At 40.9% G+C, this 15,545-nt stretch overlaps 1 protein-coding gene and 1 long non-coding RNA gene across 2 annotated transcripts in view; both read left to right on the top strand.

The window, feature by feature from the left end:
• LOC117519738 (GDNF family receptor alpha-4-like) overlaps positions 1-15,545 on the top strand; it is a 244,007-nt gene that overhangs the window by 56,093 nt on the left and 172,369 nt on the right. The gene's annotated exons all lie outside the window — the stretch shown is intronic.
• LOC117519764 lies at positions 3,101-13,337 on the top strand. Its single transcript, XR_004563405.1, has 3 exons — positions 3,101-3,113; positions 6,416-6,419; positions 13,260-13,337. It is a non-coding gene; the product is annotated as an uncharacterized LOC117519764 (long non-coding RNA).

Below are 15,545 nucleotides of genomic sequence, written 5' to 3'. Positions count from 1 at the left end.
AACAATCCGCCTAAGACATAATAAAATCATTGGTGTTTATTTATTTATTGTCTGTCAGCAGGATTATGTCAAAACTACTTACGTCAAAAATACTTCATGGATTCTCACCAAATTTGCACCACATATAGATATTAAGGCATGCAAGACTCTCCTGAATTTTGGAGGTCATCCAGATCTGGATCTCGATTCTAGATCAAAATTTCACTTTATATAGGATTTGAAGGATTACGTCAAAACTACTTCACAGATTCTCGCCTTGGGGCAACTGTTTGTTGTGATTTGGCGCTATATAAGAAAAAAGTTGATTGATTGATTGATATTTGCACCACAGATAGATATTAGTGCATGGAAGACTCCCATGAATTTTGGAGGCGATTCGCATCCGGATCCCGATTCTGTATCAAAATTTCACTATATATAGGCTTTGAAGGATTACGTCAAAACTACTTCACATGTATTTATTCTTTTAAATTGGTTAATATGCTGCATTCTGGGGATGGAGCACACACAGCTGTTTATTCCTCCACTCCACACAGCTGTCTGTATAGATTCTGCCGGCACACATTTTGTGCATTCGGGTGAATTTGCAGAAAAACAAAAAAGTCTATCAGTTGGAACATTAAGTATCTTGTCTTTGTGATGTATTCAGTTGAATATAGGTTGAAGAGGATTTGCAGATGATTGTATTCTGTTTTTATTTATGTTATTTATATTATTCTGTTATTTATTTATTTATGACACAACGTCCCAACTTTATTGGAATTAACTACGCTGAACTACGCTATTTACATTCTAGACCTCTAACCTCATGTTTGAGGTCACACAAGTAATTGAACCAAGGTGACTGTGTTTTGGGGACGTGGTTTTAATATAGCTGGCACAATCATGTTGAGTGTAGTTTTGAGTGATGAGTTTAAACAATCCATAATACTGTCTACTGATTGTGCCCTTTACAAATGTAAAGCTAAGATATCAGGCAGTCTAGCTTTGAGTTCAGTCTTAGTTGAGGAGTTAATGCATCGCTACATTGATAAATAAGGTTGTTGTTCCACTAAACATGGCAGGGAAACTGTAAACCTAATAAGTGAGTAAGAGGCATGATGTCAATATTTGTAACAGCAATACCACATGCGAGAACCATATCCAGGGTATTTCCACTAATGTGCATTGAGTTCTGAATGCATTACTGAAATCCTAATACATCCACAATTTCCATAAATGATTTGCAGAGAGGAACAGAAGGCCTTTTTATATGAATGTTGAAGTCCCCAATAATCAGAATGTTATCTGCACTAATCGACAAGTTAGAGATGAACGCACCAAATTCATCTAAGAATTCACAGTATAGGCCAGGGGGCCTATATACAGTGACAAAGAAATACGGCTGATTTTTATTCAAACAAATTATATTTTGTGACCCCCAACAGCTAATAAACAAAACCTAGATTCATAAACAAGAGCTTCACCCCCGCCTTGCTTCTTATCATGAGAGAACTAAATGTGTTTGCCAGTGGGCAGGCCTCATTTAAGGGGAGGACAGCTGTAGGTTTAAGTCATTTCACATAACCCAATCACACTGAAGTGATGAACCATAATTAGATTATTAATCAGCAATGATTTTGAGGACAGTGATCTTATGTTAATGAGGCTAAGGACCTCAGTGGGGTTGACAGTTGGACTGTTTGGATTTAAGGGTGGTTCCAGAGTAGCAGATGCCTAGAAGTAGGTTTAGGTTTGAGACATTCCACACGGGTTGTAGGTAGCAGACACAAAATATTTGATATTGCTGGAACAGCCAACGAGCCATCCTCAATTTCAACATCATCCAATGGTAATGGTATAATAATAGTAATGGGTATTAAGTTTGCAAAGCATATCCATCTATTATTTTTATTGACACATCTACAAAAACAGGCCACAGTCTCAACTGGATGAATTTCCCAACCTGCCACACAAACTGCACTATCACCATAGTGGATTTTCTGCACTAATTTCCCCAAATGCTGCGAGAACATGCAAATGCAACACAAGAAGGACCAGGCCGGAAGGAACCCCATTACCTTTGCTCTGTGAGGGAACAGTGCTAACCATGAACACGCCTTCCTGCCCACTATCAAAATGGTAGAAAATATTTCAGTAGAATGGTAGAAAATTGTTCAGTCATTTTTTAACTTTGCAGTTATAGCTCCAGGGGGTGCAGAAGCCTCCTCAACACCCTTCTTCCAACATCCCTGGAACTTATCCACATTTCATTGTGACTTTAGCTCACCCAGTAGGGCTGCTCAAAACCTGTGTTGTCCCTGAAGGTCTAAGTGTCCCAGAAGAAGACTGAGAACAACCAAAGTGCACATCTACATCCACACCCTGATTCCATGTGAAAGGCAGAAAAATAGACTTTGAGAGGTACTTCAGATACTTCAAGATTCTGCCAGTGTTTGAGAATGAAGACAAAGATGTTATCACAGCCTGTGGGAAAGCTGCAGTATTTATAAGTCCCTCTAAAACTGAACTAATAATGCACACGTCCAAATAAATACAGCTGTAGAGGCTCGGCTGATTGGACGGGAGGATCAGAGTATGTGCACAGGCTGATCAGATTAAAATGACAGCTGACAAGAGATGACGATAGAAGAACACTGAGATGCTTTCTGCTTCTTCTGACAGTGATAAATGACTTTTTTATATAACTTTCAGCTTTTTTAAAAGCACAACCAACAACAAACAAACCTTGTGCATACAGAAGGGCAGCTGAGCAGAAGTAAACGCACACAGTGAAGGAGCTTTAATAAGGACGGTCAGGTCTGGCAGCCTGTGCGGGACTGCACAGTCCTGACACAACCACCCAGGCACATCAACAGGCCATCCCACATACCTGAAAGTAAAACTCTCTGTCACAACCAAGTGTGTCCTTTGCTCCACCAAGTCTTTGTGGTCTGTGGCCTACTATATCTCACGGAATGTCATGTCAGCAGCACGAAATATACATTAATCTATTGGTTTGTGATATTGTGATGAAAAGTGCCACATTTTTGTTACGGCAGCACAAATTCATTTTAATACATTCCATGACGGAGCACGAAAAAAAACCCCAAAAATGTGAGACTGGGTTGTCTGTGGCTTAGCTGTTAGCACTGTTGCCTCACAGTAAGAAGGTCATGGGATCGATTCCCAGCTGTTGCCTTTCTGTGTGGAGTTTGCATGTTCTCCCTGTGTTTCTGTAGGTTTCTTCCGGGTGCTCTGGTTTCCTCCCACATTTAAAGACATGCAGGTTAGGTGAATTGGAAACTTTAGAATTGCCAAGGTCTCCCTTGTAAAAGAGTTCTCGATCTCAATGGGACTAACCTGGTTAAATGAAGGTTAAATAAAAATTGAGCTGGATTGTGATCAGGGAATGCCCAGTGTCAATAAGAGGGTTTCTATTTCCCTCCAAATTGCATAATTTGAAGTAGCAAATTCAAAATACTATAGTAGCCACGATATTAAACTTGGGAGCATGGTGTAAACCTGCATCCTTCAGACTTCTTCTTAACCTGAAGCCTCAACCACACAGAGATGAGACTCTTGGCAGTTGAGGAGAGTCTCCAACAGACTCTATTGCAACCTTCTCAAGAATGCAGTCATGGACTTTGTGGAAAAGGCATTGATGCAGTCACATGGTGGCAACATTGATGTTGAATGGCCATGTGTATATGACACAAATTATAAGACCTTTTTGCCATCACTGAACCATGGTGCTTTTTGTCAAAGAGAAAGGAGGGCATGTCTGCTGCAAAGCCTGTATGTTACAGTCGTGCATATAGGATGACATGGTGTGCAACACACACACACACACACACACACACACACACACACACACACACACACACACACACACACACACACACACACACACACACACACACACACACACACACACACACCCTAATGCTGTTAAACATTTGTCAAAATCTGGACTGCACCTTACACACAGTCTGTTTTTTTTGTTGTTGTTGTTGTTGTTTTTGTTTTGTTTGTTTTTTTGTTGTTGTTGTTTTATTATTATTCAGAGATTAGAGCATGTCATAGGTATTAAAGGCATTGCGCTGCGGTGGTTTGAATCATATTTGTCTAATAGATTACAGTTTGTTCATGTAAATGGGGAATCTTCTTCACAGACTAAAGTTAATTATGGAGTTCCACAAGGTTCTGTGCTAGGACCAATTTTATTCACTTTATACATGCTTCCCTTGGGCAGTATTATTAGACGGTATTGCTTAAATTTTCATTGTTACGCAGATGATACCCAGCTTTATCTATCCATGAAGCCAGAGGATACGCACCAATTAGCTAAACTGCAGGATTGTCTTACAGACATAAAGACATGGATGACCTCTAATTTCCTGCTTTTAAACTCAGATAAAACTGAAGTTATTGTACTTGGCCCCACAAATCTTAGAAGCATGGTGTCTAACCAGATCGTTACTCTGGATGGCATTTCCCTGATCTCTAGTAATACTGTGAGAAATCTTGGAGTTATTTTTGATCAGGATATGTCATTCAAAGCGCATATTAAACAAATATGTAGGACTGCCTTTTTGCATTTACGCAATATCTCTAAAATCAGAAAGGTCTTGTCTCAGAGTGATGCTGAAAAACTAATTCATGCATTTGTTTCCTCTAGGCTGGACTATTGTAATTCATTATTATCAGGTTGTCCTAAAAGTTCCCTAAAAAGCCTTCAGTTGGTTCAGAATGCTGCAGCTAGAGTACTGACGGGGACTAGCAGGAGAGAGCATATCTCACCCGTGTTGGCCTCCCTTCATTGGCTTCCTGTTAATGCTAGAATAGAATTTAAAATTCTTCTTCTTACTTATAAGGTTTTGAATAATCAGGTCCCATCTTACCTTAGGGACCTCATAGTACCATATTACCCCATTAGAGCGCTTCGCTCTCAGACTGCGGGCTTACTTGTAGTTCCTAGGGTTTGTAAGAGTAGAATGGGAGGCAGAGCCTTCAGCTTTCAGGCTCCTCTCCTGTGGAACCAGCTCCCAATTCAGATCAGGGAGACAGATACCCTCTCTACTTTTAAGATTAGGCTTAAAACTTTCCTTTTCGCTAAGGCTTATAGTTAGGGCTGGATCGGGTGACCCTGGACCATCCCTTGGTTATGTTGCTTTAGACGTAGACTGTGTTTCATAATTATTGTATGGCCTTGCCTTGCAATGTGGAGCGCCTTGGGGCAACTGTTTGTTGTGATTTGGCGCTATACAAGAAAAAAGTTGATTGATTGAGTTGATTGTTTGTTTGTTTTGTTTTGTTTTTTTACTCGGGTGAGTCCTCTGAACCGTGGCCAGAGCTGTACTGCTGGTGACGGTCTGGCACAAATTGCAGAGGTGTTCTGACCGAGTGGGGAAATGATAAACTACAGATGAATCCAGTGTCTTGTGGCGTGAAGGCTCATTTGCTGCTTGTAAAAGGATTGTTTTTATATTAAACTTACTAGCAGATTTCCAAGAGCAGTGTGCCTGTGGCACAGAGTGCGCAGGAGACTCTGTGCTCCTGTGCACTCTGACTCAGACATATGAAGTCTGACTGCAAAAACACAAGACCACTGACCAAACGTCACTAACACAGCTGTTGAAGTAATATTATAATTACTAATTATAATATTCTTATTATAATATAATATAATGTTCTGTGCTAGTACCAATTTTATTCACTTTATACATGTTTCCCTTAGGCAGTATTATTAGACGGCATTGCTTAAATTTTCATTGTTACGCAGATGATACCCAGCTTTATCTATCCATGAAGCCAGAGGACACACACCAATTAGCTAAACTGCAGGATTGTCTTACAGACATAAAGACATGGATGACCTCTAATTTCCTGCTTTTAAACTCAGATAAAACTGAAGTTATTGTACTTGGCCCCACAAATCTTAGAAACATGGTGTCTAACCAGATACTTACTCTGGATGGTATTACCCTGACCTCTAGTAATACTGTGAGAAATCTTGGAGTCATTTTTGATCAGGATATGTCATTCAAAGCACATATTAAACAAATATGTAGGACTGCTTTTTTGCATTTACGCAATATCTATAAAATTAGAAAGGTCTTGTCTCAGAGTGATGCTGAAAAACTAATTCATGCATTTATTTCCTCTAGGCTGGACTATTGTAATTCATTATTATCAGGTTGTCCTAAAAGTTCCCTGAAAAGCCTTCAGTTAATTCAAAATGCTGCAGCTAGAGTATTGACAGGGACTAGAAGGAGAGAGCATATCTCACCCATATTGGCCTCTCTTCATTGGCTTCCTGTTAATTCTAGAATAGAATTTAAAATTCTTCTTCTTACTTATAAGGTTTTGAATAATCAGGTCCCATCTTATCTTAGGGACCTTATAGAGGAATGGTCTATTTGAAGAGTTTCAGTCAGGTTTTAGAATTCATCATAGTACAGAAACAGCATTAGTGAAGGTTACAAATGATCTTCTTATGGCCTCGGACAGTGGACTCATCTCTGTGCTTGTTCTGTTAGACCTCAGTGCTGCTTTTGATACTGTTGACCATAAAATTTTATTACAGAGATTAGAGCATGCCATAGGTATTAAAGGCACTGCGCTGCGGTGGTTTGAATCATATTTGTCTAATAGATTACAATTTGTTCATGTAAATGGGGAATCTTCTTCACAGACTAAAGTTAATTATGGAGTTCCACAAGGTTCTGTGCTAGGACCAATTTTATTCACTTTATACATGTTTCCCTTAGGCAGTATTATTAGACGGCATTGCTTAAATTTTCATTGTTACGCAGATGATACCCAGCTTTATCTATCCATGAAGCCAGAGGACACACACCAATTAGCTAAACTGCAGGATTGTCTTACAGACATAAAGACATGGATGACCTCTAATTTCCTGCTTTTAAACTCAGATAAAACTGAAGTTATTGTACTTGGCCCCACAAATCTTAGAAACATGGTGTCTAACCAGATCCTTACTCTGGATGGCATTACCCTGACCTCTAGTAATACTGTGAGAAATCTTGGAGTCATTTTTGATCAGGATATGTCATTCAAAGCGCATATTAAACAAATATGTAGGACTGCTTTTTTGCATTTACGCAATATCTCTAAAATCAGAAAGGTCTTGTCTCAGAGTGATGCTGAAAAACTAATTCATGCATTTATTTCCTCTAGGCTGGACTATTGTAATTCATTATTATCAGGTTGTCCTAAAAGTTCCCTAAAAAGCCTTCAGTTAATTCAAAATGCTGCAGCTAAAGTACTGACGGGGACTAGAAGGAGAGAGCATATCTCACCCATATTGGCCTCTCTTCATTGGCTTCCTGTTAATTCTAGAATAGAATTTAAAATTCTTCTTCTTACTTATAAGGTTTTGAATAATCAGGTCCCATCTTATCTTAGGGACCTCGTAGTACCATATCACCCCAATAGAGCGCTTCGCTCTCAGACTGCAGGCTTACTTGTAGTTCCTAGGGTTTGTAAGAGTAGAATGGGAGGCAGAGCCTTCAGCTTTCAGGCTCCTCTCCTGTGGAACCAGCTCCCAATTCAGATCAGGGAGACAGACACCCTCTCTACTTTTAAGATTAGGCTTAAAACTTTCCTTTTTGCTAAAGCTTATAGTTAGGGCTGGATCAGGTGACCCTGAACCATCCCTTAGTTATGCTGCTATAGACGTAGACTGCTGGGGGGTTCCCATGATGCACTGTTTCTTTCTCTTTTTGCTCTGTATGCACCACTCTGCATTTAATCATTAGTGATCGATCTCTGCTCCCCTCCACAACATGTCTTTTTCCTGGTTCTCTCCCTCAGCCCCAACCAGTCCCAGCAGAAGACTGCCCCTCCCTGAGCCTGGTTCTGCTGGAGGTTTCTTCCTGTTAAAAGGGAGTTTTTCCTTTCCACTGTAGCCAAGTGCTTGCTCACAGGGGGTCGTTTTGACCGTTGGGGTTTTACATAATTATTGTATGGCCTTGCCTTACAATATAAAGCGCCTTGGGGCAACTGTTTGTTGTGATTTGGCGCTGTATAAAAAAAATTGCTTGCTTGCTTATAGTACCATATCACCCCAATAGAGCACTTCACTCTCAGACTGCAGGCTTACTTGTAGTTCCTAGGGTTTGTAAGAGTAGAATGGGAGGCAGAGCCTTCAGCTTTCAGGCTCCTCTCCTGTGGAACCAGCTCCCAATTCAGATCAGGGAGACAGACACCCTCTCTACTTTTAAGATTAGGCTTAAAACTTTCCTTTTTGCTAAAGCTTATAGTTAGGGCTGGATCAGGTGACCCTGAACCATCCCTTAGTTATGCTGCTATAGACTTAGACTGCTGGGGGGTTCCCATGATGCATTGAGTGTTTCTTTCTCTTTTTGCTCTGCATGCACCACTCTGCATTTAATCATTAGTGATTGATCTCTGCTCCCCTCCACAGCATGTCTTTTTCCTGGTTCTCTCCCTCAGCCCCAACCAGTCCCAGCAGAAGACTGCCCCTCCCTGAGCCTGGTTCTGCTGGAGGTTTCTTCCTGTTAAAAGGGAGTTTTTTTCCTTCCCACTGTCGCCAAGTGCTTGCTCATAGGGGGTCGTTTTGACCGTTGGGGTTTTTCTGTGATTATTGTATGGCTTTTGCCTTGCAATATAAAGCGCCTTGGGGCAACTGTTGTTGTGATTTGGCGCTATATAAATAAAATTGATTGATTGTTTGACTAATTAGGAAATACAGTTGCTATTTTATTTGGCAGCATTTGGGTTAAAACGAACTGGTTTCTCACTTTATGCATGGTCAGTGACAGTTGAGAGAATGTGGCATGCACACCTGTCACATTTTGTCGTGAAAATGTGGCAGGATGGTTGTTACCCCTGGAGACTGGGCCTTTGGTAACACAGAGTAAACCTGCATCATGTAGACCTCTTCTGAACTTTACGAACAAAGAGTAAATTTAGGAACAGAGAACACCACACTAGATACAGCCACATAGTTATTCATATCGGCGTTGATATAGAATGAGACAATTGGAGGTCACAAAAATGGACATAGAGACAACTTGTGACCTCGCCAGAAAGATGTTTTAACATCAGTTAATAGTCTCTGGTCCCTTCTGCTGTCAGGGTAATGATGGGATGTTTAGTAGGCTGACGCCATTGAATAGGTTACTGGCACAGTTTTGTCGACAGCAAGGCTTTAGTTATATAACTGGCCTTCTTTCTGGGGTCACCATGGCTTGCTGATGCCAGACAGTGTTACCCCAACTGAGGAAGGTGCCGTCATCTTAACTGTGAGCATAAATAGAGTTCTACAGGGAGGGTAACATTAGGACTCTACAGCAGGCCACAGAGCAGGTGATTAGAGAACCCGCAGGGCTTACGTTTAATGTTGATGTGGAATCCATTACCCCAGGAGGAAATTAGTGCAGGAAATCTACTATGATGACAGTGTAGTCTATGTGCAAGAAAGGGAAATTTTTCAAGTTGAGACTGTGGACTGGTTCCACAGGCGTACCCATAAAGTGTGTAGGGTGAAATTTAGTTCCTGTTATTACACTGGATAAGCTGTTTCTGCCTTGTCAAAAATTCCATGTCTGCTACCAAAACCCCAAACGTAATTTTAGGCATCTTATGTTATGTGACACGTGGCTGATACCTACCACTGTCCTCCCCTTAAATGAAGCCTGCATATCGGTGTACACATTTAGTCACATCCCTTGTGATACAAAACGAGGTGAAAGTGTTGCTCTCATTCACAAATGTGGGTTTGCTTACTGTCTCTTGGGGGTCTAAAATATCATTTGTTTGAACATTTGACTCACTGCTCTGGCCAGCATTATATGTATAGCCACGGTCAGAAGAATAAATGTCAACTATGTTATTTTGTCACTGCCTATATACAGTGTTTATAGTTCAGGAATGAACCAGGGTTTGTTGTTGTTATACCTCACCGTGGTTCATGATGGAATGCAGCAGTCCTCATAGAAGCTGATATATGAAGTCACAGCATCTGTGTACTCATCCAGACTGTTGGTGGCAGTCTTGAATACATCCCAGTCCAAAACACCAACCAGAATGAATGGGGAGAACTCATGGTGTGAGTTGAAGGGTTTGCAGTTAATACAAAAAGTTTCAAGATTAGGAGAGCAGTGCTTTTGGCTCACTTTCACATCATGTTGGTGTAAAAACAGATTCCACTACCCTTTGTTTTGTCAGACAGTCCTGCATCTTGATCTGTGTACATTGGAGAAGAATATATGCCTGGTAACGATGTACAGTGACAGCGACGGTGGAGGCGTACTAGTGCTTCAGCGTATCTCCTCCTCCTCCGGCAATTCAGTGCGTGGGTGAAGGTGAGAGCGCCTTTGGCCAATATTCCCAAAAAATCCACTGTAGGCTTGAGAAAAACAGGAAACAAAACCACTCCTGTACGACCCCAAAAGTAAACCACCCTTCTTAAGTGGAATGTGGAATAGAGGGTACAACCCAGACCTGGTTTTTGTATCATCACCAAGGTCAAACCTCTTCAAAAGAACAGTGCTAGATGATATCCAAAGATCCCAACACAGACCCATTTTTGTGGAAACTCAAGCTGCAGTGAAACCCAGTGGTGGGCACACTTCCGATAATCCAATAACAGATAATTATCAAAGATAATGTATATATAGATATATAGATAAGATAATGTTTTCATTATTGGATTATCTTTTTAGATAACTTTAAAAACCATTATTGGGCTAATTATCTTCTGATGAATTGTCGTCTGATAACTTTTAGACCGATAATGTAGCAAACGAAGCTGAACAGCAGCAAGCATTTTTAAAATTTAAAATCAGTTGAGACCTACCTGTTGAAAGTTTCTTAAGAGATGTATTGTTCTATCCTCTATAAACAGATGTGAGCTAGTTTCAGGAGAAACCACTCTATCCTCTGCAGACAAAGGAGAACTGGTGACAAAAAAAAAAAATAAATAAATTAAAATAATTTCTTTTAACACCATACCAATATGCTGGCAATATCACCCAAGTCATCCAGAGGCATACATTTTTAACTTATGGTTCAAATTTTAATCAAACTAATTTTGGACAAGTTATTTAAAATTACTGTCATGCCTGAAGTTTTATAAAATGAAAACATCAGATATATGTTTTAGTTTTAAAGTAATGTGCTAATTTTTAAGATTTTGTGAGCACATGCTGTGCCCAGCAGTGCATTATGAGTAATCTCAGTACGTTCATGACAGGACGAATGCATTTCAGACACTCTGCCAGTAGATGGCAGTGTTCTATTTATTTTGACCCCGGTTATATCAGATGGTTGCCAAATCAACTTTTTGGCTTTGCAAATGGCTTTTTTTTTTTTTTTACAAATTAAGTTTAAAAACAAAACAACAACAACAACAAAAAACATTACAAGACAGCTCTGCGGTGTTTGCACAGGCACAGTGCGAGAGGTTGGATGCTTGTAGCTCTTCAGCAGCCAGACCAGAATAATATCAAACAGGTTTGATTTTCATTCGACCATACGATCGGTGATCAGGAGGTGGTCGTGAGATGTTGAACGCAGCTTGTTACTCCATGTACACTACACGATGCAGGCCGTGCGATTAACCTGAAACTCGGTCCAAAAATTTCTCACCCAAATGAAAAATCATCTGAAAAAGTGCCAAAACTCGCACAGTGTAAAGCCAACATTTATGTGTCAAGACAATATTGACAAGACAATACATCATAAAACGTGCGCACGGCACTAATAAGAGCGTACATTCTCTCCACATGCAAAACATTTTGCAATGACACTTCCAGGGCTCTGTAAAAATGCCTGTTTTTACAAATAAAAAATGGAATATTTTACAAAAGCACATTTATCTGTAAACACCAACACACAACACACGTCACATTAATGTGTTGGTTTACATAATGAATGACTGAACCAGTCAGTGTTTAGCAGAGGCCCATTTACCCAGAATCCTTTACGATCTGTCTGTTTTTGTTACAAAACCTCAGAATTAGTGCATTATTCAACATTAAAAGATATATGTTATATTTTAACTTTGTACAAATGACAGAATTGACATTAATGGAGTTATTCTATCAGTATTCACACAAAACCATAAGTCAGGATGCCTTTATTTTTCAAGACCTCCGCCTGACCGGAGCATCGTGATTGGTAGAGAGCTAGGCTTTGTGGCTGCTCTCAGGGTGTTGTACCCGTGTAGCTTCCAAAAGGGGGCAGCATGTTCAAACATAGAAGTGCTGACTCATTATTTGGGTCTTATGTCGCTTTTTATGCTTCCAAAAGCGATCGTGGTGTTAAAACTCAAATTCAGCTTGTTAGCAGTTGCAAATGTATCAGAGACAATACTGGAATTTATCGGTTATCTGTAACTTCCGATACATTTTTGGGTGGTTCATCGGTTTATCTTTATCAAAGATAACTTTTCAGTTATCTGATTATCTGTTATCGAAGTTAATTTTTTGGTTATCTGTGCCCACCACTGGTGAAACCTATCACCACAAAGTACCTAACAAGATTCAAGGTCAGTCAGAACCAGTAATGACAATACAAGACCCCAAATAAAAACTAACAAAAGGAAATAAACTAAGCAGGAGAGCGTGGCGTGCACTAAACAGGGCACACACGCCTGCTGGCATCTGTCCGTCTGTGTGAGACAATGGTATGGCATCCAGGGCCCATATCCACGAAGCAGCCTAAGGCTAAAAATAGCTCCTAGTGACGTTATTCTAAGAAAAATCATAGAATTCCTTGAATTCTTAGACATTTCTCAGAATTATCCCTTGGTAAGATCAAAGTTGTCCGCAAAGCACTTTAGGCCTTAAGAGAGCTCCTAAGGTGCCAAACTGATAAGAGTAGGGAGGAGGACTTTTAAGAAGCCTAAGAGTGTCTTAAACAGGGAAAATGGTGGAAAAGACAGAGAGGAAGGAGAGAGATTCTCTGTATGTAGGATGACAGTGAGTCAGTAACACACTACCAGCTTGATCTATGTAATTATTTTATGTTAATTTACTGTCTTAATGTATTTTTAAATTGTTTACATTGTTGTTATCATATTCACACATTAATATTGACATTATTATTATTATTATTATTATTATCCGTATTATTGATATTTTATTTTATTATTACTTCTGTTTTGTCATTTGATTTTAAATGGCCAGCAACAGAAATAAGTGTTTTCAATTTCTTGTCATGCATGTATTTATTTATTTATTTATGTATTTATTTGAATAGGGACACTTTTTCAGTCATAGTTTGAGTTGAGCTCTAAACCTGATCAATGTAGTGCTCTCCCGTATGTGCAGAGGAAGACTGTTCCAGATGTTAGTGGCCCTCACAGAGAGAGTGTTCTTGTTGTGAAAGTGTAGTGACACGGACCCACAACAGGGGGCGCAAATGAACAGTCAATAGATGAGCCAAAAAATAACAATTTAATGTTGTGAAGGTGCACAACGAATACACAGACAATCTCAGAATATGATTACAGTCAATCCACAAAGGTGACGTGTGGGCAGGCTCGAGGATAGAAGACGTCTGTCCTGAGAAGAGCCGGAACCACACGATTTCTGCCGCCACCGAACCTGGTGAATACTGGAGGAGGGTGCCATCTAGTGCCCACACCTGCAATGGCGAAGGAAGCGCCACCAGAGGGAGCCCTACCTCCCTTGCCCATCTGCTGTCTAGCAAATTCCCTTCTGACCCCGTGTCCACCAGTGCTGGGGCTTGAAGGGTTAAATCCCCGCTCAGGATTGTAACTGGGAGTCGTGTGGCAATCTGTGTGTGTCCCACGTGAATGTTTTGACCCCCCCTTAGCCCAGTCTCTGAGGGCGGTTGTTGTTGTGGCTGTTTGGGGCAGTTTTTCTGTATGTGCTCTGCAAAGACGAGTGAACACTGCATCAGAAAGTCCGCGCACGTCTCCACACAACCCCCGTATGGCTCAGGGGGACTTACGTATGCTTCAGGGGATGGAGGGGGGGTTTGTTGAACGACCAGTGGAATGTTAATACCCGGCACTGGGTCGGCAGGAGGAGGAGCCGCAGCAGCGCTCTGATCGTGCGCTTCCACCTGTGCGGTGAGAGCCTCCATCCTGCGATTAAGGATGATGTTTTGCTCAGACATCAAATCCAGCCGAGCGGTAAAGGCGGTGAGGATTTGCTGCAACTCACCGAGTACGCCTCCTGCAGACGCCTGTGCACCCTGCCCTTCCATTGGCTGTCCAACAGATGGATGATGCCCCTCGGGATCCATGACGCTGGCCGAGATATCCTGTTGTGAAAGTGTAGTGACACGGACCCACAACAGGGGGCGCAAATGAACGGTAAATAGATGAGCCAAAAAATAACAATTTAATGTTGTGAAGGTGCACAACGAATACACAGACAATCTCAGAATATGATTACAGTCAATCCACAAAGGTGACGTGTGGGCAGGCTCGAGGATAGAAGACGTCTGTCCTGATCACCGTCCCCGACTGTCGGATCTGGTACTGCTGGCGAAGAACAAAGACAGTCAAGTGTGGGTGTGTGTACACCCAGTAACAACAATGGTGGGAATGCCACCTCCACCTGTCACTCAATATGCTGATGAGTACCGCAGTGATTCCTCAGGGGAAATGAGTGCCGTCCTGCACTCACTCAGCCCCCACAAACTAAGGACCGGTACTCCTGCAAACACTCACAATAGACAGATTATTAGTTACCACAAATGGCTGAGGATATTACCTCCATTGAAGTACGATATCTCGGCGATGAGGTGGAGATGACGTCTGGGTTTTATGGAGTGGGATGATGAAGAATGAGTGACAGCTGTCAGGAATTAATGTGTGACAGCTGTCACTCCCGGCTGTGTCCGTGGCGGCAGTGCCCTCTCGTGCCTGAAGCCCGCACTTCAGGCAGGGCGCCCTCTGGTGGTGGGCCAGCAGTACCTCCTGTTCTGGCGGCCCACACAACAGTTCTGTCCAAAAGTTGTTCTCCTGTGGGGGACCTCACAGTCTACTCTGGAGGAGGCCCTAGTTCTCAGGTCACTTGAAATCTTAGGTTTAAATAAGGTAGACACTGGAGGTGGGGCTAGTCCATGTAGTGCTTTATAAATGAAGCATACATACTTAAAATTTATCAAATTTTCAAAATTGAAAAGATTGTACTTGTTTAAAATATTACATACATGAAAAGAATTAGGTTTTCGGTCAAAAACTTTAAGAGATTTTTTGTACAGTGATTCAATTAATTTCAAACTGGTAACTGTGGTGAGAGACCAACTTGTAATGCAATATTCAATATGAGATCAAATCAATGAATGGAGAAACATTCTGGCAGCACCAAGTGTTAGAAAAGACCTGATTTGTTTAAAATTTTTAAGGTTAAATTTGACAGTATTGGCAAGTTTTTAATATGATTTTTGAAGGACAAAGTGGAATCAAGTATCACGCCGAGGTACTTGAATTCTGTGACAAGTTGTAATTCTTCTCCTCTCAAGAATACTCTGGAACTTTTTATTTCTTTTTATTGCTTTGAGAACATCAAACAGACCATTTTTTTGGAATTGAG

Source organism: Thalassophryne amazonica, chromosome 11 (genome assembly GCF_902500255.1).
Source record: "Thalassophryne amazonica chromosome 11, fThaAma1.1, whole genome shotgun sequence".
Lineage (NCBI taxonomy): Eukaryota > Metazoa > Chordata > Actinopteri > Batrachoidiformes > Batrachoididae > Thalassophryne > Thalassophryne amazonica.
The sequence above is the reverse complement of the archived record's forward strand: the minus strand, read 5'-3'. Positions and strand labels throughout refer to the sequence as shown.